This window comes from Schistocerca nitens, chromosome 2, assembly GCF_023898315.1.
Source record: "Schistocerca nitens isolate TAMUIC-IGC-003100 chromosome 2, iqSchNite1.1, whole genome shotgun sequence".
In the NCBI taxonomy this organism is placed as follows: Eukaryota; Metazoa; Arthropoda; class Insecta; order Orthoptera; family Acrididae; genus Schistocerca; species Schistocerca nitens.
In genome coordinates, this window is record NC_064615.1 from 659,569,074 (window position 1) to 659,594,630 (window position 25,557).

A 25,557-nucleotide genomic window follows, 5' to 3' on the forward strand; every position below is an offset into this window, starting at 1 on the left:
TTTTCGTGTTGAAGTGTCACTTATATCAGATACTGTTCTAATGGTAAATAAAGCAGCATTTAGTTTCTGAACAAGCTCCTGGACATGGGCTTTCCTCAACAGCTTACTATCTATCCGAACGCCTAGGAACTTGAACTGTTCCGTCTCGCTTATTATATGCCCTTTCTGTCTGATCAAAATATCGGTTCTTGTTGAATTGTGAGTTAGAAACTGTAAAAACCGAGTCTTACTGTGATTTAGCATCAAATTATTTTTCACAAGCCACGAACTTATTTCAAGAACTACATTATTTGTTACTGTTTCAATATTACACACAAGATCCTTGACTATCAAGCTGGTGTCATCAGCAAACAGAAATATTTTTGAATCACCTGTAAGATTGGAAGGCATATGATCTATATAAATAAGAAACAGCAGTGGCCCCAGCACCGACCCTTGGGGAACGCCCCACTTAACAGTGCCCCATTGGGACTGAACATCACTACCACTCTCAGTATTACGGATAATTACATACTGCTTTCTGTTCTTAAAGTAAGAGGCGAACCAACTGTAATCTACTCCCCTTACTCCATAACGGTCCAACTTCTGCAGTAATATTTTGTGGCCAACACAGTCAAAAGCCTTCGTTAAATAAAAAAAAACACCTAGCGTTCGCAACCTTTTATTTAATCCGTCCGAAACCTCACAGAGAAAAGAGAATATAGCATTTTCAGTTGTTAAACCATTTCTAAAACCAAACTGAACATTTGACAGCAAATTATGTGAATTTAAATGCTCCAGTAACCTTGTATATACAACCTTCTCGATAACTTTAGCAAACGCCGATGGCATAGAAATAGGTCTATAATTGTCAATATTATCCCTGTCTCCCTTTTTATAAAGTGGCTTCACTACCGAGTACTTTAATCGGTCAGAAAACCGACCACTCCTAAAGGAAAAGTTGCAGTTATGGCTAAGTACTGGGCTAACATACATAGAACAATACTTCAGTATTTTGCTAGATACCCCGTCATATCCATGAGAGTTCTTGGTCATTAGTGATTTAATTATTAACTCAATCTCCCTCTTGTCAGTATCATGGAGGAGCATTTCAGGTAACAGTCTCGGAACACTTTTTTCTAAGAGCGCTATATGATTCCCCGTTGGGACTAGGTTTCTATTTAGTTCACCTGCTATAGTCAGAAAGTGATTATTAAATACTGTACATATATGCGACTTATCAGTAACACGGACATTCCTACTACGCACTGATTCTATATCCTCGACCTGTCTCTGCAGACCAGCCACTTCCTTTACGACTGACCATATGGTTTTAATTTTATCCTGAGACTTAGCTACTCTATCTGCGTACCACATACTTTTTGCCTTCCTAATAACATTTTTAAGCACCTTGCAATACTGTTTGTAATGGGCTGCTGCATTTAGATTGTGACTGTTTCTAACGTTTTGATATAATTTCCACTTTGTTCTACAGGATATTCTTATCCCTCTAGCCAGCCACCTAGGCTGCCTGTTTGTGCTAGTACCCTGTTTTGAACGTTCTAACGGAAAGAAACTTTCAAAGAGCACGAGAAAAGTCTTGAGAAAAGCATTATATTTATCGTCTAATGTATCAGCGCTATAAACATCTTGCCACTCTTGTTCCTTGATAAGGTTTACAAAGGTCTCTACAGCAACTGGATCAGCTTTCCTACACAGCTGATGACTATATTTAACACGTGTTGCAGCACAAAAATCTTTTAAAGTTAAAATTTGTGCATCATGATCTGCAAGGCCATTCACCTTTTTGCTAACAGAATGCCCTTCTGGTAATGAGGAAAGAACAAAAATGTTGTCTATGGTTGTGCTACTGTTCCCTTGCACTCTCGTTGGAAAGAATACGGTTTGCATAAGATTATATGAATTAAGGAGGTCTACCAGCATCCTCTTCCTTGCACAGTCACTTATACAATTAATATTGAAGTCACCACATATAACTAACTTTTTGTATTTCCTATAAAGTGAACCAAGAACCTCCTCTAGCTTTAGCAAAAATGTTGTGAAATCGGAGTCTGGGGATCTATAAATAACAACAGTCAGAAGTTTAGCTCCATTAAATTTAACCACACCTGCACAACATTCAAACACCTTTTCAGTGCAGTACTTTGAAACATCAATTGACTCAAATGGGATGCCGTTTTTCACATACATGGCTACCCCCCACACCGCAATGAGCTCCTCGAAAAGCTACCAGCCAACCTGTATCCTGGTAAAGGAAGCCTCTGAATTATCTCCTTATTTATGAAGTGTTCAGATACACCTATAATTTCAGAGTCAACATCTATAAGCAATTCACTAACTTTATCTCTAATACCTTGTATATTTTGATGAAATATACTAATTCCCTCATTACTCGGATACCTAAGCTTTGTCAAAAGTGGTTCCTTTGTTAGAGAGACTTCCCTTAAGCAGGAATACGTATCAGCTGATTTCAATCTAAAAAAGGTGCAGCTCTAACACCCACAACTGCAGGAATTTTCCCGTGAGTGATCCCACCAACCCCACCTATGCTGTCACCTATAAGCTTTGCTAACCTCCCCTTCCCATACCTGTTGAGGTGCAGGCCATGTCTAGTGAAACCCGTCCTGCTGATAGACTCCACCGACACCACTGAAAGGTGACCCATGCTTTCTGTCATCAGCGCACCCCCAAGTCTCATGTTATTACGCCTGACGGCTGTATTAAGATGAGGCCGATCGTGACGCTGAAACAGTTACACGAAATGCACATTCGTGTTGCCAGTCTGAGTGACTATCTTTTCCAGGTCACCATCTATGTCATACTCCCCATCCCTATCAATACTATTACCAGCCCCACCATCACTACCTGATCCTCTTTAGTAAAATCCCTACATAACCCCCGTATGTTAACAGTCACCTGAGCCAATCCTGCATTAGGCTTCACAATGCTGGTGACCTGGTACTCACTCCCCAGCACCTCCTGCAACTGCTGGCCTACACCTCTGCCATGAGAACTACCTAACAGCAGAACCTTCTTCTTCCTCTTCGACTTTGCAACTGTTCTAGCCACCGTAACTACTGAGGTCTGCTGCATACTTCCTACATCTACAGCTACTAGAGATCCCTCTCCAGTAGACTCTGACAGTTGGTCATATCTATTGTAAACACCAATAGTAAAACTATCTGAAAATCTTCTTCTCCTAGCAGATCTCTTGCCAACAGCCAGCTCCCATTCCCCAACCCCCTTCTCCCTCCTCATCCTATCTAGCTCCTCCTGTGCGTTTTCTTTCAACTGCACCTGAAGCGCACAGATCTTACACTCCTGCTCCTCTATTAACATACTCTTGCTACATAACCTGCAGTTCCAGGAGAGGATCTCACCAGAATGCCCACAGGCTGCCCCACTGCATTCCCCCCAGTGAAAATACTTCGAACAAGTCTCACACCGCAATCCACTACTCACGAACCTACGGCAAAGCCCACACTTCTCACTCATGGTAAAATTTTACTTTTTCTAAGTTCCGCTACTACAATAAGAAGATGTTAAAAACCTGACTACAATAATCACAAACTTACTCTACAAGGGAAGTAACTACTGTTATTATCAGTATTAATAAACAACAAATGTGAATATAACAAAAGACTGCCGGCCGGGGTGGCCAAGCGGTTAAAGGCGCTACAGTCTGGAACCGCGCGACCGCTACGGTCGCAGGTTCGAATCCTGCCTCGGGCATGGATGTGTGTGATGTCCTTAGGTTAGTTAGGTTTAAGTAGTTCTAAGTTCTAGGGGACTGATAACCACAGCAGTTGAGTCCCATAGTGCTCAGAGCCATTTGAACCATTTTTTGAGCTGCTGAAGCTGCAACTGGTCAGCGAGGAATGTAAACACAGGTAAGAGGTTACGTTGCTCGATACGAAACACTCAGAAATATCAGGTCACAACACAAGAAAGGCTGAGGTGAATGAAGAAATCACTAATAAGTCACTTATATAGTAAATATTATCACAAAAACCGTTAAAATATGGATCTGAAACCTAAAAATATATAAAAAACTTAGAGAGCGATCTCACACACAGTCACTCGCTTATGACGTCACACCAAAGCTGTGGCCGAGCTTTTCCAGGCGCTACAGTCCGGAACCGCGCTGCTGCTAAAGGTCACAGGTTCGAATCCTGCCTCGGGCATGGATGTGTGTGATGTCCTTAGGTTAGTTAGATTTAAGTGGTTCTAAGTCTAGGGGACTGATTACCTCAGATACTAAGTCCCATAGTGTTCAGAGCCATTTGAACCATTTTATCTTAGAATGTTATTCACTTAAGTAGCTCACCTCGACAAATGTATTCCAGAAATTTCCTTTCTGTACATTAATCAATTTTTTGGTGATGCTAATTTTTTCCGTTAATGAATACATCGACATAGAAGGGTGACGAAAGAAAACTTTCTTTAAAAGCAGTGACACCCATCTGCTTCTACGATCTTTCGTAACAATTTCTATTATGCTGCAACTCGCCGGTTAGGCTAGTAGGGGCAACCTTCACAGGAGGACCCACAACTTCAGCGGTTTTGGATGATGATGAGATGTTGTTATATGGCAAGTACAAGTGATATAAAGTTAGGTACGCACTCGACAACAGCTGACCTCCTACTCCGACACGGCAATGCAGCAACGTGAGAGTCCTAATGATGCTCGTTAAGCGAGTGACTGGGCGCCCGTTTTGCGACGAAGGCAAATAAAGCCGGGCCGGTTCGCCGGGTGCAGGCGCTGAAAAGGGTTGCAGCTCAGCCAGTTAAGCGGCCTCCCGGAGCCGGGCTGCGGTCTAAGCCGCGCGCGGGCGCCGGCTCTGTTCAGTTGGCAATTAGCAGCTGACCTGCAGCGCCGCCCGGCCTGCAGGCTTTTGTCTGCAGCTAAGTGCTGCCAACCCCGGATTTTCTCGCCGCCCTGGCTGGCCTGATGTGCCCGTGTGTCCTCTCTGCCTTCCCCTTCCCCCCCCCCTGCTCTAGCCATTTCAAGGACAGAACACACTGCTTATGGCTGTTACGTGATTGTACGTGGATGCTGAATAAACCTTCACTCCTGCTTGAATTACCTGAGGGAAATAAATGAAACGTTCGAGACAGGGATTACAATTCAGGACGAAAAAATGGTTCAAATCGCTCTAAGCACTACGGGACTTTAACATCTGACGTCATCAGTCCCCAAGACTAAGGACTACTTAAACCCAAGGACATCACACACACCCATGCCCATGGCAGGATTCGAACATGCTACCGTAGCACCAGCGCGGTTCCAGACTGAAGCGCCTAAAACTGCTCGGCCACACGGCCGGCTCAAGATGAAAGGATATCACGGTTAAGATTCACTGATGACATTTCTACGCTGCCTGGAAGTGAACAAGAATTACATGTCTGTTGAAGGCAATGAACAGTCTAATGAGTATATAACATTGATTGACAGTAAATCGAAGGGAAACGAATCTATCGACAATTAGCAGAAATGAGGACAATGAGAAACTTATGAGGGAATCATGAAGTAGACGAAGTTAACGAATTTTGCTACTTAGGAAGCAATAAAACCCGTGATAGACCGACTAAGAAGAAAATAAAAAGCAGACTAGTACGAGAAAAAAGGGCATTCCTTACCAAAACAAGTTTACTGAGATCAAACATACGCCTTAATTTGAGGAAGAAATTTCTGAGAATGTATGTTTGGAGCACAGCATTGTAAGATAGTGAAACAAGCTGTGGGGAAACCTGAACGGAAGAGAATAGAAGCATTTGAGATGTATTGCTACAGAAGGATGTTGAAAATTAGCTTAACTGGCAAGGTAAGGAATGAGGAGGTTATTGACAGAATCGGCGAGGAAACGAATATATGGGGAACACTGACTAGGGGAAGGGACAGGATAATAGGACATCTCTTAATACATGAGGGAATAACCTCCACTATTCTAAAGGAAGCTGGAGAGGGTAACAGCCGTAGAGGAACACATGAAATTCCAAATCGTTCTGAAACCTATATGTTACTATTAAAAAATGTGCAAGTGGATGGTACATTAAAATAGCTACTTAAGTTTAGAGAGAGCTCCTTTTCTTTAAGATTTAACAGCAGGCCCGCTCAATGATTACATTTTATAATCATTTAAAAACAAGGCGCAACTGGTAGCAGTTACTTCTGTAAAATATCTGGGAGTATGCGTGCGGAACGATTTGAAGTGGAATGATCATATAAAATTAATTGTTGGTAAGGCGGGTACCAGGTTGAGATTCATTGGGAGAGTGCTTAGAAAATGTTGTCCATCAACAAAGGAGGTGGCTTACAAAACACTCGTTCCACATATACTTGAGTATTGCTCATCAGTGTGGGATCTGTACCAGATCGGGTTGACGGAGTAGATAGAGAAGATCCAAAGAAGAGCGGCGCGTTTCGTCACAGGGTTATTTGGTAACCGTGATAGCGTTACGGAGATGTTTAATAAACTCAAGTGGCAGACTCTGCAAGAGAGGCGCTCTGCATCGCGGTGTAGCTTGCTCGCCAGGTTTCGAGAGGGTGCGTTTCTGGATGAGGTATCGAATATATTGCTTCCCCCTACTTATACCTCCCGAGGAGATCACGAATGTAAAATCAGAGAGATTAGAACGCGCACGGAGGCTTTCAGACAGTCGTTCTTCCCGCGAACCATACGCGACTGGAACAGGAAAGGGAGGTAATGACAGTGGCACGTAAAGTGCCCTCCGCCACACACCGTTGGGTGGCTTGCGGAGTATAAATGTAGATGTAGATGTAGAACTTACATTTAATAAGATACCGAAGGAGACATTTTCAATTCATTCATTCAAAAACAAACCTGGGGAAAGGGGTTGTGGCTGCAATATAGATATCGTGAATTATTTTTCAACACTTGGTCCAAATGATTTATTAGGCAACTTGATTGAATGTGGATCAAGTACAGACAAGACAATAGCAGTGAAAATATAAGGTTGGTGTGGTCGTCTGCCTTACACGAAGACTCAATGAAGCCCATCAGTCTACTAAATCGGAAAGTTAATGGCGGACAGGAAACGGAAAATCTAGCGCTCGTACATTCGCTCATACCACAACACACGAAAATAAACGCCGCATTACTACACCCCGAAAACTACCACAAAACATAATGGCTACTTAGCAAGAGTATATTGGCTAGAGATGTGACATAATTTATAACGTAGGATTATCAACACGTGGTCGCTCATGGCAAAAAGCATACACAGAAAAGCCCCGATTATAGCTTCGACAAAACGAAATTCACGCAGTGAAAAGTCATCGATTTACGACAGAAAAACTGAATAGAATTTCGGAATGCATTTCACACAGTAATCACTAGCTGAAAGTGCTCACGTTTGCTGTAGTTGGCTTAGACTCTGGCATCGACCACATGGTAATGTGGTTGCAAAAATCCCCCGATATTAAAGTTAAAAAAACTCATGAACGATCTAAAATTCAGTCTCATGCCTCTCGTAACCTTCTTTAATAAATGTACTCTATACGCTGAGAATGAATCCGTTAAATTATTGTTCTGGGAGGTCAAAGTCTCTGGGTTCTGCCCTACACATCGAGCCTAGCTCACATAAAAAGAAAGTATTTTTAGCCAAAAGCTCGAGATTTATACTAAACCTCTACACGAAATTATTCCAGTGACAACTACCATGATTATATGTGGTATTGTAGAGATTGTAATGGATCTTGGTACAAATAAATAAACAACATACTTAATGTAATTACTCCTGAATGCCAAAAGAACTGAAATAAAAATGACAGAAATGAATACACTAAACAAGTCAATTATCTCCATGTTTGGGCTGCCTACGTGTCACCCTATACTCACCAGGCTCTAGCAGAACAGTAACCCCGTCCCCTTTCAGCCCCAGTCTGCCACTTCCACCACCCTGTGGTGGGGTCAAAGAGGCCAACGTCTTACCTTTCAACCAATGTCTTTTATGTGCTATTTCAACAGAGCTGATGACCAGGCTAGACATGCCTTTCTACTTCCTCTAAATCTGTTGGCAAAACTGAAGGAGCGGATGAAACTACATGAGCAGGCACCTACTGGCTACTCTCACGAAAACTCACATCCATTCGTTTCAGTCACGCACCTCAGCTTGACTAGTAGAACAAGGATGTGGAAGTGATTCGGGTGCCTACTCATTTGTAAACTTATAAAGAATGGAAAAGCCCTAGCCAGTTAAACGACACTACGCCCTCTGCCACACTTGTGGCGCACAAGCAACAGATACCATTATATATATATATATATATATATATATATATATATATATATATATATATATATATATATATATATAACATGCTAACGAAGTTAATTTACAGCTGCATTTCAATTTCTAAAAGTCCCATAAATTGACTGCAACAGACAGTATCCCTTTTCATAATACAAGTTTTGTGCGAAACACCATCGAAAACATGGAGGCCTTCTTCCATGCATTCCACTGGTGCAATAGCCACATTAGACACGTTTGGATACTTGTACTTTCGAATAAAAATATAACTTTCCACAAACTGTAAAATTTCATCAGTCGGTCTTCACTTTTTCTCACCTGTATTTAGGGCACCATCACATTCCAGTAGCTTATCACGTATTGTAACAAGCATTTAGTAAGTTATTTATTCAATTTCAAACAATTGCACTTTCATCGCCGTTGCACTAAACAATTTTATTCTTTGAATACTATGGATGGCCTAATGAAAGTGATAGGTGTCCGAGATTAATAAGAAATTCATTGTGTATCTCCTTCTGGTGATCTGGACGTAGGAACCATAAATAGTTTTGTCTCAGATCATCTTACCATAGAATTCGATCTCTGGCGCTGGCACAGATTTCTTGGCAAGGTTTATAACACCTTTAAATTTCTTCCATTTAACGGGCAATGGCATTTTACACTCCTGGAAATGGAAAGAAGAACACATTGACACCGGTGTGTCAGACCCACCATACTTGCTCCGGACACTGCGAGAGGGCTGTACAAGCAATGATTACACGCACGGCACAGCGGACACACCAGGAACCGCGGTGTTGGCCGTCGAATGGCGCTAGCTGCGCAGCATTTGTGCACCGCCGCCGTCAGTGTCAGCCAGTTTGCCGTGGCATACGGAGCTCCATCGCAGTCTTTAACACTGGTAGCGTGCCGTGACAGCGTGGACGTGAACCGTATGTGCAGTTGACGGACTTTGAGCGAGGGCGTATAGTGGGCATGCGGGAGGCCGGGTGGACGTACCGCCGAATTGCTCAACACGTGGGGCGTGAGGTCTCCACAGTACATCGATGTTGTCGCCAGTGGTCGGCGGAAGGTGCACGTGCCCGTCGACCTGGGACCGGACCGCAGCGACGCACGGATGCACGCCAAGACCGTAGGATCCTACGCAGTGCCGTAGGGGACCGCACCGCCACTTCCCAGCAAATTAGGGACACTGTTGCTCCTGGGGTATCGGCGAGGACCATTCGCAACCGTCTCCATGAAGTTGGGCTACGGTCCCGCACACCGTTAGGCCGTCTTCCGCTCACGCCCCAACATCGTGCAGCCCGCCTCCAGTGGTGTCGCGACAGGCGTGAATGGAGGGACGAATGGAGACGTGTCGTCTTCAGCGGTGAGAGTCGCTTCTGCCTTGGTGCCAATGATGGTCGTATGCGTGTTTGGCGCCGTGCAGGTGAGCGCCACAATCAGGACTGCATACGACCGAGGCACACAGGGCCAACACCCGGCATCATGGTGTGGGGAGCGATCTCCTACACTGGCCGTACACCACTGGTGATCGTCGAGGGGACACTGAATAGTGCACGGTACATCCAAACCGTCATCGAACCCATCGTTCTACCATTCCTAGACCGGCAAGGGAACTTGCTGTTCCAACAGGACAATGCACGTCCGCATGTATCCCGTGCCACCCAACGTGCTCTAGAAGGTGTAAGTCAACTACCCTGGCCAGCAAGATCTCCGGATCTGTCCCCCATTGAGCATGTTTGGGACTGGATGAAGCGTCGTCTCACGCGGTCTGCACGTCCAGCACGAACGCTGGTCCAACTGAGGCGCCAGGTGGAAATGGCATGGCAAGCCGTTCCACAGGACTACATCCAGCATCTCTACGATCGTCTCCATGGGAGAATAGCAGCCTGCATTGCTGCGAAAGGTGGCTATACACTGTACTAGTGCCGACATTGTGCATGCTCTGTTGCCTGTGTCTATGTGCCTGTGGTTCTGTCAGTGTGATCATGTGATGTATCTGACCCCAGGAATGTGACAATAAAGTTTCCCCTTCCTGGGACAATGAATTCACGGTGTTCTTATTTCAATTTCCAGGAGTGTATAAAGCTTCTGATTAGGAAAAGACATTGTGGCTGAGACTTTCTGAAAGACGATATCGCGACAGACAAATTGTGATAAGGATACACTACAGCCAGCTACATGCTTGTGTGCAGTGAAGTACTGAGAGGACCTGTAATTTGAAACAGTAAGCTTGTCATTTATGACACTACTAATTTTAGGCCGAAGAATAATTTTTGGGTTGAACAAGATGTCTAAAAATAGATCTTGTGTAACATCAAAAACAGTGAACCTCCTGGATGCATTTACATGCTGGAATCAGACGACTGGACATACGTGGTCCTTGACCCAAACAGCCTTTGTCCGCAAGTCCACTACCTAAGTTATTCTGTATTGGTCCGATTAGGTGGGTCTCATTCTTGCAATACACTGTAGAGCAACTTTCAAACTTCGCAGTAAAATCTCTTTTCGGCCAAAAGTGAACGTATCTAATAAATGAAAAGCACGAATTTGCTTTTGTTCTACAATATTAGTGGGAAGATTCTGTTAATATGTGAACGTATCTGTTTATTGTTCCGATGGCTTCTGTTGCACGAATAGTCTTATTGACGTCGGAGAATAAGAACAATCGCATTGTCGTTAGAAGATCATAGTTGGTCATCATTTAGTGCATTGGAGAGATGAGGGGTGAATAGGAGATACTATGTGCACAGTCAGTAATAAACTGAATTCGCTTCAGGCTCATATGAATGTAGCCCGTGACAGTAGCCGAAAGATAGGAAGCACTATGTGGCTGCCCGCAGATGTTGCTATTGAATATAAAGAAGTACCTGCAGTAAAAAACAGTAGCGAAATGCAGGAAGACCTGTAGAAAATGAACGCTTTGTGTTACAATTTACAGTTGAACCACAAAGTAAAAAAAAAAAAAAAAGGAATATATTGTAGAAATTCCCATTAGTGTGTTAATTTACCGTAAAATTCCTTGAAACAATCTTATCCATTAAATATCTGGGAGTATGCATACAGAACAGTTAAAATGGAATGAACTCTTTTAACTAATTATAGGATAGGTTATCATGGATTCCGAATATCAGTTAACATGGTTGAAGTTAAATAAAAAATGATAATCGGATGCTTTTATAGACCGCCTGCGTCAACAGCTGTAGTTGGAGGCGACTTCGGGTCACCTAGTGGTGTGATCACACAAGGGTCCGGGCCTTACCTCGCAGGTCTTCGGCAGCATGGTCTGTGGTTTTCAAAAAAATTCGCCCTTGGCGGCACATGCCATGTCACAGCTCCACAGCTGGCTGCCAGAACCAGCACTTCGGTTCACAGCTGAGTACAAACGAGGGTGTACCTGTGACGTTAATCAGCAATCAGTGGCCTGCATTCTCAATGAAGACACACCGCTATTTGCTGACCCCTTCAGGAACACGCTAACTGACTGCGTTCAGTATCAAGGGCCATACTTTGAATGTTAGACAGGCTCTTAGTCGATATAGAACATTTTATAACTAGTGTGGGGTCTGTACTGATCTATAATGGGCTTCACCATTGGGATGCCCACACAAGTAGACATCATGTCAGTAAGAAGCAACATAATTTATAGCAACACCTAGAAAATTTACGTGTTGGTACACATAAGACGATCTACAAGTACCAGTAACCAAATTATGATTGCATCCACTTACCAGACATAAAAATATTCTATTCCATTTGTTTTGTATTAGGATGAAGATTAGTAGACAACTCACCGAAGCATCAATTCTTACTGGAGACACGAGTGATCTAATTGGTTACTATAAGCAGGCTATGTACAGGAACAATACTAGTATGACACAGGCCTTAACCAAAAAATAGACATGTAGCTAATCAACCAGTGGAAATATGAATACATGATCTCAAATCGTAACGCGCTTTTACGAAAAGAGCAGTAAATTTTAACTAACATTAAATCCTCCGAAATCGTTACATTTCTTGGGCCAACTTTCAGTCAAAACTATGCATGTGTTTAAAAGAATGAGTTTGTTTCAAAACAGTGAAATGCGTCTATTTGTTAGTCTATTATTTGTCTTCAGGGACCAGGGTTTTACAAAAAGATACGGCCAAACTTTCAGGAAACATTCCTCACACACAAATAAAGAAAAGATGTTATGTGGATATGTGTCCGGAAACGCTTAATTTCCATGTTAGAGCTCATTTTAGTTTCGTCAGTATGTACTGTACTTCCTCGATTCACCACCAGTTCGCCCAATTGAAGGAAGATAATGCTGACTTCGTTGCTTGTGTTGACATGAGACTCTTTGATTGGGCCCCATGTTCTTCCACCTAAGCTCAATGGAGCACGTTATCATTATTTCATATGGGATACTCTACCTGTGCTGCTAGATCATGTGCCTTTACAAGTACGACACAACATGTGGTTCATGCACGATGGAGCTCCTGCACATTTCAATCAAAGTGTTCGTACGCTTCTCAACAACAGATTCGGTGACCGATGGATATGTAGAGGCGGGCCAATTCCATGGCCTCCACGCTCTCCTGACCTCAACCCTCTCGACTTTCATTTATGGGGGCATTTGAAAGCTCTTGTCTACGCAACCCTGGTACCAAATGTAGAGACTCTTCGTGCTCCTATTGTGGACGGCTGTGATACAATACGCCATTCCCCAGGGCTGCATCAGCGCATCAGGGATTCCATGCGACGGAGGGTGGATGCATGTATCGTCGCTAACGGAGGACATTTTGACCATTTCCTTTAACAAAGTGTTTGAAGTCACATTGGTACGTTCTGTTGCTGTGTGTTTCCATTCCATGATTAATGTGATTTGAAGAGAAGTAATAAAATGAGCTCTAACATGGAAAGTAAGCGTTTCCGGACACATGTCCACATAACATATTTTCTTTCTTTATGTGTGTAGAATGTTTCCTGAAAGTTTGGCCGTACCTTTTTGTAACACCCTGTATAAGTTTTTGTGAGTGTATTTGTCCAGACCCACAGGAATTAAAGACATTAGTTACCACTGGGAATTAATTTATATCAAAGGCGCCAAGTTGAAAACTAGTTGTGTAGTAGCATTCGAACCCAGTCCCTTGCTTACTAGGCAGATGCGCCAAGCACTACGCCTTCTGGACACAGTGGTCATCAGATCTAAACCAACTACCCCATCTCGCCTCCCGTCAGACCCAAATTCTCAAATTGCACACGCACGACCGATGTATTGCCCTTTCTCATTAGCCTCATTAGTCATGATATCTCGCCGATTCCCGTAAGTGTTCGTACTTGGTGTTAATCTGCACTGAACCAATCAATGGCCATGGCAGACTTAATAACATACGTGGTGTCTGTTATTTTGGGCACGTCTGAAGAACAGACACTGAGAAATACTTGCAACTATAATATAGTAAGATGGAATGTTGTATCAGTAAGTAATCAAGTGATTTTCAGCAAAAGGGAATTTGATCAAGAGGCCATCCATCTATGACCGAGAATTTCAGCCCAATACCATTTTCTTTGAACGTTGTAAAAGTAAACAGCGCTAGCGAATGGAATATTATAAGGTTGTTCTCCATTGTGTACATATAATCTTGACGCTAGCAAGTGAGTTGTCAGGTGCAGGCTTATGCCTGGATGTGAAAGTGATTTTAAAACAAAGTTTTGGCTTTAAAAACAGAATAACCTAATCATTTCCATCATTCGCGGCACAAAGCACATCAAACCAGTGAGCAATAAACAAAATGAAAAACTAGAACCTGGAGCTCAAGTAGAATTTCTTTAAGGTGCTATGGACAAGCCTCAACACAAACACATCAAAATCACCTTTAAAACCGTGCAGAGTATTGTGGGAAGTTTGTTGAAAGCTGCTCTGTAACCTACTAAACAGGTTCCTGTCCAATGTTAAACTACCAACATAAATACAAAATGAATGAGTGCATGAAAATCCGAATGCTAATTAAACAAACACTAATGAAAACATAACTAAATAGATCTTATCAATTCCATATCTCTTCTAAGAATTCTCTGGAATTGGGGTCCATTGGCAGACTGTGGAAAGGAGGGATGCAGCCGTCCAGTGGCTGGCGTGTCGTAAAGTTGTTTCTAGGTGGAAAGCCGGCTCTCAGGACTGCTACGCTGGGTGCAGTTGCATTGAAAGAGACAATACCCCACTTGCAGATAAGAGACATACTGAACGCTGCAGGTGACTTTCACCAGGCCGTCAACTGTCATTGTGAGAAGTCTAGGAAAGAATGCTATCAAAAAGGATACGTATCTGTGGGGATGGGAAAGACAATGCATTCAGACGGAGAACAGTCGGCTGAACTTCACAAAAAAAGTGTGTCGTATTTGGGAGAAAGACTCACGGCTGTATGTGAGCAGTCCTTGTTATTGGCTAAAATGTAAAACCACTCTCTGAGTTGGAGAGAAGTTGCTCTTTTTGTCCCCCTTTTGAGAGAGAACGAGCAGAGCTGGTTAATCATGGCAGATTCTTGAGGAATACACATTTCATTTCCAGTTCCACCTCCTGTACCATGGCCACACCACATGTCTTTAACATTTCCTGTGAACCTCACTGGACTTTTGTTAGTTGATTTATCTATTAACATCCAATTAATGCATTTTTGTATTAATCAAGTTTTCATATTGACCTTTCGATTCTTTTCAGAATTTGGTGAAACCCCTTTCTCATTATATCTCTGCGGGTTATGGTTCCCATTTTTCTTGTGCAAGTGGGCCACCGATGTTTAAGTTCAGATGCTTATTTATTTGCGCTGTGTGAAATTTATCTTAATGCTTCACAATGATTTAATGGGGAGTGGTCTGTTGACTGTAAAGCTCACCAAGGTCAGATCCTGTTGAGATCTCATGGATATACTAACTGCTCAACTACAGTCTCATATGGTAGCAGTTGCAAGTGTGATTTTTAGTTTACCCCAATTTGTAAACACGTTAGTATTCTGCTTTCGGTAAAAATTTATAATCGATAGGTCAGAAGCACTGATCAGTCACAATCTCGAAAACATTTGGGTAATGTGGTCTTTAATTGTGTTAACACCGGACGTGATATTACTCTCTACAAGGAGCCATCACGATAATATCGTGTATTGCCGTTCTTAGTCTTTATATAGGTCTCGATTCAGCGGAAATGAGAGTCCATAAGCTTCTTCATGTACACAATATCCAGCTGAAGCCAATCATTGAGTATTAGACGTAGCTACCAGTAGCTAAAATGTTACCATGTGGCTACAGTGAGTTATCAAAATGTACGGTCCACAATCGTTACACCAATCATGTTAAAATCAACGTGAGCATTGAGGCAATCATCCAACTGTCGCACCAGTTTGAAGATACCTGTTTGGTAAAACGCTGCGTCCAGCTATATGAAGACGTCCGTAACTACGTGCTACACAGGACAGTAATCGTCGACTCGTCAGGGCGTTTTTCAAGCGCTGGAATGCGTGACAGTAGTATGGGATGAGATCAGGACTATAGGATGAGTGTTCGAATGCCCCCCACTTGAGTTGGCGTAGCTTCTGCCTTACATTTGCGACATGAGAACGTGCGTTATCACGAAGCAACAATCAGCACGGATCTTGGCGCATCACTCCACAATGGTCGTTTTGTACACATATGCTACAACATACACTTTTTATGTCTACCAGTATATGTCTTCGGCACCCAAGGAAAGAATACCAGCTGCTTGGCCCTATTTGGACGCTTTTGGTAATAACGTCGTGATAGTTCACGTTTCCGCACTTACCTCACGCACGTAGGAAAGAGATGAATGCCACATTAATAACTTGCCTACATGTCCATGCTTATGTACCCGCATCGGAGTCGCGCTATACTGCATTTACGCTGCAGCAACGCCCACAAACCGAAACGTTTTAAACAATCCTTCAGTTTGTGTGGGGTGGAGATAATGTGTTGTTGTGGGCCAGCTGAAATGCCACATTGTTAACTGAACAAGGAATTCAAGAATGGCGTATATATGGTCACGAGGTTTATTCTAATAAATACCCCGGTTCGTGTTCACATCAAACTGTATGAGTCACTATTCGTCAAATTGCAAAGACTACCCTGAAAATTCAAGAGAACCGCCTCTAACCCGAATTACGCCCGCTACAGACTGCTAGTTAAAAGCCTCATAAAGCTTTTGATGCACTCTATTCCTAGCATCCTTTGAAGACAAGCAATATCGTGTCTCATTTGAACACACTACATGCCTCCAGGGTCAGGTACAGTCCATTTTCTGTTGTTAATGGCCGATCGAAGACGTGCAGCATTAGGTACAGCTATGAACAAAGGGTTTTGTGAGGTACACGGCACAAAATATCCATTTCATGTCCCTGTGTAATATTTCTTCGAAAAATTGGTTGATCCATTGGAATCAGCAACTACCGTGTATTTAAAAACCGACTCCAGTTCCTGTCGATCGTTTTATGACCGCTCTTCTTATACCTTGTAATATGGTTGCGAATGGTACACCTTTCCTCATAGAAACATTGGACACTTACAAACTAAGCAGCTTCATTCACAGTGCAGTCATGTGCGCATTTCCACATTAACCCTACTTTCCTTGTCAATTCAGGCAACTGAACCTGCCCTTGGATGTCTCCCAGCCATTCATGCCATACGAGTCTACATTACTGCATTGTTTCCATACTATTGACTGCCACAAACACATCACTTAACAGCCGCGATGTACGTCAGCGAAGAAAGGTCACATGATCTTTGCTAACAGTTCCAAGCCATCCACAGAGCTCCAAATCGGCCAATTTCATTGAAGGAAATGACTAATATTTAGTCGACACTGATTGTACGTGGATAAATCAGCAATACACACACAGTATTATTTAGATGATGTATTTGCATGCCAGGCACAGAAAATTAGTACGATATGATTTACTTATGATGTAGACATAGTCCCGTAAAGTGAGCAGAAATTAAGTCGTGTGCTTCATGAAATCGAATACGTTAAAAACTTGAATATACAGCACTAACGTTCCACGAAAATATTTATTCAATAGTTGGTTATGAACCTACTTTCGGTTTCTTAGACCACCGTCAGGCAGTCCACATGATTTTAGCTCGAGTTCATAGCTGTACGAAGATTGAGGTGTATAAAGATATGACATTTTAGGCTATATCGATACCAAACACAAGCATGGTGTAATAACCAAAGAAATTCTAAACAAGTAAATCTTATGTTACAGTAAATTAAAAAAAAAATTAAAACTGTATGGATGTGTTCTCCAAATCTGTTGTACAAGTGAGTAATGGCATAGGCTGCGATTTCATATGGGCAAACTGGTAAATGTTATGGAACAAAAATGGTTCAAATGGCTCTGAGCACTATGGGACTTAACATCTATGGTCATCAGTCCCCTAGAACTTAGAACTACTTAAACCTAACTAACCTAAGGACATCACACACATCCATGCCTGAGGCAGGATTCGAACCTGCGACCGTAACAGTCGCGCGGATCCGGACTCAGCGCCCAGAACCGCTAGACCACCGCGGCCGGCCGTAATGGAACAGGCCGAAATAAAGTGGGGAGGGCGTGGAGGAAAAAATCTATGGAATATGGATGTGGACTGGTTATAAAACGTTTATTACACAATGGTAACAAAAATTACTTTTTCTTGCTAGTTTAGTAAGGTGAGTAATGGAACAGTGTTTGGTCACTGAGATCCAGGTCAGGATTCTTTGGTTGGTGTTCAATAACAGCCAGAATTTCGATATCAATCAATGACTCTTAGCACTATGGGACTTAACCTCTGTCATCAGTCCCCTAGAAGTTAGAACTACTTAAACCTAACTAACCTAAGGACATCACACACATCCATGCCCGAGGCAGGATTCGAACGTGCGACCGTAACGATCGCGCAGTTCCAGATTAAAGCGCCTAAACCGCTCGGCCACTCAGGCCGACCCAGAATTTCGAGTAATGAAGTGCTAAGAAATTCACAGTGCCGTAGACACTGGCGAGCAGATTGATGCCGTATTCCTGGACTTCAGGAAGGCATTTGACACGGTTCCGCACTTACGTTTAGTGAAAAAAATACGAGCTTACGGAATATCGGACCAGGTTTGTGATTGGATTCAGGATTTCCTAGAAGAAAGAACACAACATGTCATTCTTAACGGTTCAAAATCTGCAGATGTAGAGGTAATTTCGGGAGTACCGCAAGGAAGCGTGATAGGACCTTTATTGTTTACAATATACATAAATGACTTAGTTGACAACATCGGTAGCTCCGTGAGGCTATTTGCAGATGACACGGTTGTCTACAAGAAAGTAGCAACATCAGAAGACTCGTACGTACTCCAGGAAGACCTGCAGAGGATTAATGAATGGTGCGACAGCTGGCAGCTTTCCCTAAACGTAGATAAATGTAATATAATGCGCATACATAGGGGCAGAAATCCATTCCAGTACGATTATGCCATAGGTGGTAAATCATTGGAAGCGGTAACGACCGTAAAATACTTAGGAGTTACTATCCGGAGCGATCCGAAGTGGAATGATCACATAAAACAAATAGTGGGAAAAGCAGGCGCCAGGTTGAGATTCATAGGAAGAATTCTAAGAAAATGTGACTCATCGACGAAAGAAGTAGCTTACAAAACGCTTGTTGGTCCGATTCTTGAGTATTGCTCATCAGTATGGGACCCTTACCAGGTTGGATTAATAGAAGAGATAGACATGATCCAGCGAAAAGCAGCGCGATTCGTCATGGGGACATTTAGTCAGCGCGAGAGCGTTACGGAGATGCTGAACAAGCTCCAGTGGCGGACACTTCAAGAAAGGCGTTACGCAATACGGAGAGGTTTATTATCGAAATTACGAGAGAGCACATTCCGGGAAGAGATGGGCAACATATTACTACCGCCCACATATATCTCGCGTAATGATCACAACGAAAAGATCCGAGAAATTAGAGCAAATACGGAGACTTACAAGCAGTCGTTCTTCCCACGCACAATTCGTGAATGGAACAGGGAAGGGGGGATCAGATAGTGGTACAATAAGTACTCTCCGCCACACACCGTAAGGTGGCTCGCGGAGTATAGATGTAGATGTAGATGTAATGTTAGTTTTCTGTCTTTGCTTCCTCTATGGAGCACTTTGCATTTCCTATAATATGAGTGATATTCATTCGTAGCAGAATGGAAAATATTGTAGCTGAATGCATTGCTATGCACATATGTAGACGGCCACATCTGATACCAGTGTAAATGGACAGTATTAGCAGGCACGGGACTCCAACGCCTATCGCCAGATTCGAACGTCTGTTCTCTGCTGGACGTGGGGAACAGGATGGTGAGCATGTGTCCACAGACGGCTCCTGATGACAGAATAACCATTTATTAATCAAAAGCAGTACATTGTTTGTGGGCCCTCTGGGCGAGTTGTGCTTCCACTCATAATATTCTTCGCGGCATAAAGGGTGGCCGGTGGACGTCAGACGTGCGTCCGCTGCTGCGTCTGAAGCTGCACTGGCGTGACTGGAATCTGCTGCCTCGACAGCGGTGCTCCGGCCTTGCACGGACTTACTGGAACCACGCGCCACAGGCCTCTGTTATGCTATATGCTGATGGTTGGGGGGGGGGGGGGGAGGGGGACGTGGCAGCTGAATAAGTCAGTGGCCTGTCTCAGTGGACTCCCAGGCAGCGGCTGTGTGGCCTCGGTAAGCCAGGGTCCACGGCTGCTGCCCTGGTCACGGCGTTCGTGGCGGCAGCGTCCCTCCTGGACAATAGCGACAGCGCATTACCGCAAAGCACCCGAAGCGATGATCCATGGCAGGTGTGTTCCTGTTGATGGCGTCCGATAGCAACGGCGGCGGCGGCACTCTGGCGCCTCCTAGGCCAAGACCTGCATTACGACGTGCCTATTACGATGATTCCGATGTCAGTGAGGACTCCGAACTGTTGGTGGCTCTAAGTGACACAGGTTCTGTGTTACTACAACGCCAAACGTTGGACGATGTTGACGAGCTGGCTGCCGATCCTTAAATACGGCTTTTTGCCGCTGATGTGTGCTGTTCTTCCTCGGTGGGTTGGTGGAATATTCTGTTGTCGCTCGGCTGGCGTGACTGGCCCTATGACCGCCTTCGATGTCGACACCCTGGCGTGCGGCGAACTGCTGTGCGGCGATCTGGTCGTTGACACAGTTTTCTCCTTCGGCTTTCTGAACTCGGCGCTCCACCGACGCTATTACGCCACAGTATCGTAGCGCTGAAACGCGCAGCCAGATGTGACACACACGCGACTTCTGGGACCCAGTATTCCTTCACATTTTAACTAAATTTATTACTTCAAAACTCCTACCTTTAACTAAGTTAATGATACGTCTTTCGACTCTCTACACATACGCAAATGAAAGACTTCTTAACAGTTGAAATACATCTGTTATCTCACTGGGGGAATATCTATTGAAGGAAGATACAAGAAAGACATAGTAGCAATGGCTGATAAGGCGAAAAGTCTTTTTTCTCAAAGAAACAGTTATTATCACCCATCCGTAAGTATCCGAATGTTTGAAGGGCGAGCCTGTAAGGGTGCGAAACATGGACAAGTGGAAAGATAGAAGTGGAATGATTTAAAGCCTTGGAAATGTATTGCTACATAAGACCGTCGGCGATCTAGCAAATCGAGCAGGTAAGTGATAAGAGTGTCCTGGAACAAGTCAACGAAAAAAAATGGTGTACTAGAGAATACAGTGAACGGTAGCTTGGCACATAATACGACGTGAGTCTTTGCTGTATAAAGTATTTGCAGGATGGCACAGGGATGGAATCATATGGGCCGACCTAGATGTGAGTATATAGAGCAGATAGTCGATGATATGGCTTACGACCGCTAGTCTCAAATGAATAGCTGAGAAGCGACATAATTGTTTTAGTGTTGATGCTGAAAACGAAAACAGGTGCTTTCACAGAAACATAGTACGTATGAGGGTGTACAGAAAATTAATGCCTCCAAGATTCTCATGTGAAACCCCTTAAAACTTTTCAAGTAATACAACGTTTATTAACATTCTAGACATTTATTCTTCATGTCTACATACTTCTTTCTGACCATAGTTCCTCTGGCGATGAACATGTTTCACCCAACCAGAGACCAATTTGTTGATACCGTCACCGCAGTATGTTTTACTTTGTTGTGGGAGCCACAGGCTCACCGCTTCATCGCTGTCAAACTGAAGCCCTCGAAGATGTTCTTTCAATTTTATTTTATTTATTTATTTATGCATTTATTTTACCTGGCAAGATTAGGGCCTTCAGGCCCTCTCTTACACCTAACCAGGCATACTCAGATTCAACTAATTTCAGTTTCTACAGAACATTAAGGACATATAACATGTTATACAGTATTAATGTTAAAGAAAAAAAATAGAGATTATAAAAGTAGTACAATGATAATTATAACAATAAAAAAATAATTATAACAATCATGAATAATAATAATAATAGTGATGACTATGTATATGAAAGAAAACATATTTTTCTTTTATGAATGTCAATCCTATTGCTATTTGGGAATTTTCTCGTTATATATTCTTGCAGCTTGTGAGTTATTCTCATCTAGCAGAGACATAAGACGATATAATGGGGTGAAAGAGATATAGAAGAGGTAGTAGGTTGAGAGGCACCCACTTGCCTTTCTCATACTGTGGCATCAAGCAGTCAGGCCTGCAAGATGAGTGGTTTGCCAAGCGAGTGGATTCTTCCTTAATTTATCGAGCAACATGAATTCTCGTATCTTACTATTTAGTTACAAATTATCCTCCTGCATGAATAATACGCAACGGAAACACGCATCTGACTATCAGTGATTTATAGAACTCTGACTGCACACTACGCATTGGCAATACCACATTTACTTTTTGTCTTTGATTTAACGGCTTTTATATAAATTCGGGATATTATGACAACATACAATTTAATGAAAAAGGCCACCAATCTCTTTCTTTTCACTATCTGATTTATTCCTAAACACACAAATTCTACAACCTACAACAAAATCACATGAGAAATTCCGCCCAGTGGGCATGGCTTTACGTTAGTGAATCTCTATACTATGGTCTCGTAATCTATTTACCGCAACAGTGCACTCCCTGGATCGGATGGTGGATCTTTTATTATACCTCACACTTCGTCTCTCACAATCATCCTCACGAAACTTTCCTCCAGATCGAGCGATACAGAAGGAACAGGCATACCCACAAATCTTTCGAAACTACCTTGCTACCCCCATGCAAAACACACATACCCAAATTACATGACATATACAACACAACAATATGAGATACAACACAAAGAACTGTTACAACATCATCACTTTCCGCTTTCCCACTTCAATCAATATCTATCCCAGTTTCACACGACACTGCCCCACTTTGTAATTCTACTTTCCTACTGTGAACTCTGGAGATAAACGCACGTCTTCCTGTGCAATGCAAGCCAAGTGGCGTTGCTGGAAAAACGGCCGACTCACCTTGATTCTCTCTCAGAGTTTAAATTTAGCGTCACACGGAATGATATTTCTTAAATACTTCAACTTATGATACACACGCTATTTCTTCAATATTTCAGCTTATTGTACACACGCTATTAATTCTTCAATATTTCAGCTTATTGTACACACGCTAGTATCTCAACTTATAACTACACGTGGGCTCATTGTGACCGTTGGTTTACTACAATCCCCTTAAAATTACCTGCCTCACTTTGTAATTTTCCCCACAAAAGTTCCTGGGAAAGAGAAATGATTAGTTCTAACTACTCTTAAATATTCCACATCCATACCATGCCTCCACACTTTCATTACGGAGCACAACAAAAAAACAGGTCTTTACAGCAGAAGGTTCAGCGCCAGAGTGCCGAGTCTGAAACATGGCCGTCTTCCGGTTCTCTCGCACCTCTCTCGAAGTGGGAGAAGCACCTTGCTACCTTATTGGTCAGCCACATTTCAGACGCCCAAAGCTCTGGTAAAATTTTCATCTCTTTGGTCTCACCAAAGGTAGCCAAAGGATCGACTCAAAGATGATCATATATTCCCATTCACTATCTGTGGTTAGCAGACGACCATACATTTATTCATTTCACAGATCTCACCAAACTGGATGTACGGATTTATTTTGAGGGAGTGCACATGTGATCAATTAAATAAATAAATTGTCATTCTTTCCCACACTGGTATCCGGCTTCGCTGTATTAATTGAAATTGAGTAACTTTTACACAAAAAATGTGTTGTTCTGACAAGAATTTCGTACCTATTTTCAATGTTGGGCGGTACTGTACCCTTTCACCACCGGCTACCCATGCAGAGAAAAATGGCACGGTACTATCCTTGCAATGCGAGGGTAGTTCCGAACATTTTTTTAAGAAAACTGTCGCAGCAATTCATCAAAATAACCAGGAGGAGACCTTAGCCCCTGGTGACCTCAAATAGACGACCAAATTATTGACAGTTGTTGCATTATTGTACTCTCCACAATCCGGAGTAACGTACACATACAAATATATAACAATCCACATGACAAATAAAACATCACATCATAGAAATGAAAAAAATAATATTGAGATAAAAATTTGCTTTAGTTACTGGGATCTTCGTTATTTTTATGAGTAATCCAAATTTCAATAATTCTAAAACAAATAAAAAAAATACTAATTGTACTCATGAAATTTTAAATAGCTCACCGTCCAAACACAGAGCAGGTAATCTGACATTCATAAATTGCGCTGTAAAAACCCTTACACAGCAAAGTCTAAATACAAAACAAAATCAACAAAAGAAAAAAAAATTGGTACACTAGTTACACATAGAATGTCAGGCTCCATACCATTACTCTAAAATATACCTCAAACCTTCAGAGAAATAAAAACTGAGAAGAAAAACAATGAAATATACCACGAGTTACATACTGGTTACGTAATAAAGTTCGTCTAAGACATCATGTCATACCTCATTAACTATCATCACCTAAACAATTGCCACAGCTACTCGACAGTGAGTTTAACCTTATCCTATATCCATCAGTACAAATACCTGCTGCTGAGCTAGTCAGTCCATCAACTTTGATCAATACTCGCAATAAATAGTTAGCAATAAGTGCTTGAATCTACCAGTAGCTCTCTTATCTTACTCTACTGTTCATTTCTCTGTTGTCACACATATAGACGACAAGAACTTTCATTTCGACTAGCCTTCGTTACACTTTAATGTGAAATATCACCACTGTGATAATAAAAATAAGTGGCTTCAGTCAAAACACCAACAAGATTATTACTATGCACGACATCAAAATACATCAGTTAATTCCGATATTTGTTGTGCAATGCAAACTCTTGTCCCCTGTGACAATCTTACTGATCAATGCTACATGAACCGCTACGTTAGTATTACGCCACTGGCTTATAATTAAAGCATCATTGTACCAAATATTCTAATAAACATGCTACGTGAACTTGATAACCCAGAACAAACAAAAAAAAACACTAACTATTCTAAACACAAGTATTAATAAAATACAATTACGCTTGCTGTCCCTTCAGGAATGAAACATATAAAAAAACATTTACACAATTACAAATACATTATTCCCTATCTTGCAAGTCACACGGAAACATTTCATTCTGTGATTTTCTTGGGGTCAAAAGGTTGCTGATAGTTTTCCTAGAACCACTGTCTCGGTGTCAAAGCTCTCCCATGGTTACCCGGACAAAAGTCTTTGAGTCACTCAATTCGGCATTTTGAACACGCACTGAACAGTAAACTGTATCTCTCATGAAACACAAATGTCATAGTCACTCTCAGAGTACCATCCACACGAATCTGTACGTCCAAAAAATGGCCCTACAACTACTATTACCCACGGTTCTGTCCTTTCAGTTAATGGTGTAATTAAAAGTCGTAAGTTTCAACAAACAGCACTTATTCCCGCGCCAATTCAAGAAATGTCTCCTACTACAGACGCCAATGTCAATGTCCCACTCTAATTTCTTGCCTTCATACAATAATTGTTCACCAAACGACAACTGTCCTCTAAGTATACCAAGTGTCCCACATGCAATTCACAAAGCACACTTAACAAGTCATTGTCAAAAGTTTATGGATCCCACCATTCAGTGGTCAAGACAAAACAAAACGATCGTCCTGTCTGCTAAAGACAAAATCTTTTCCACCACTCACAACGTGGAAACACCAGTCCTTCACTTTCCACATTATGGA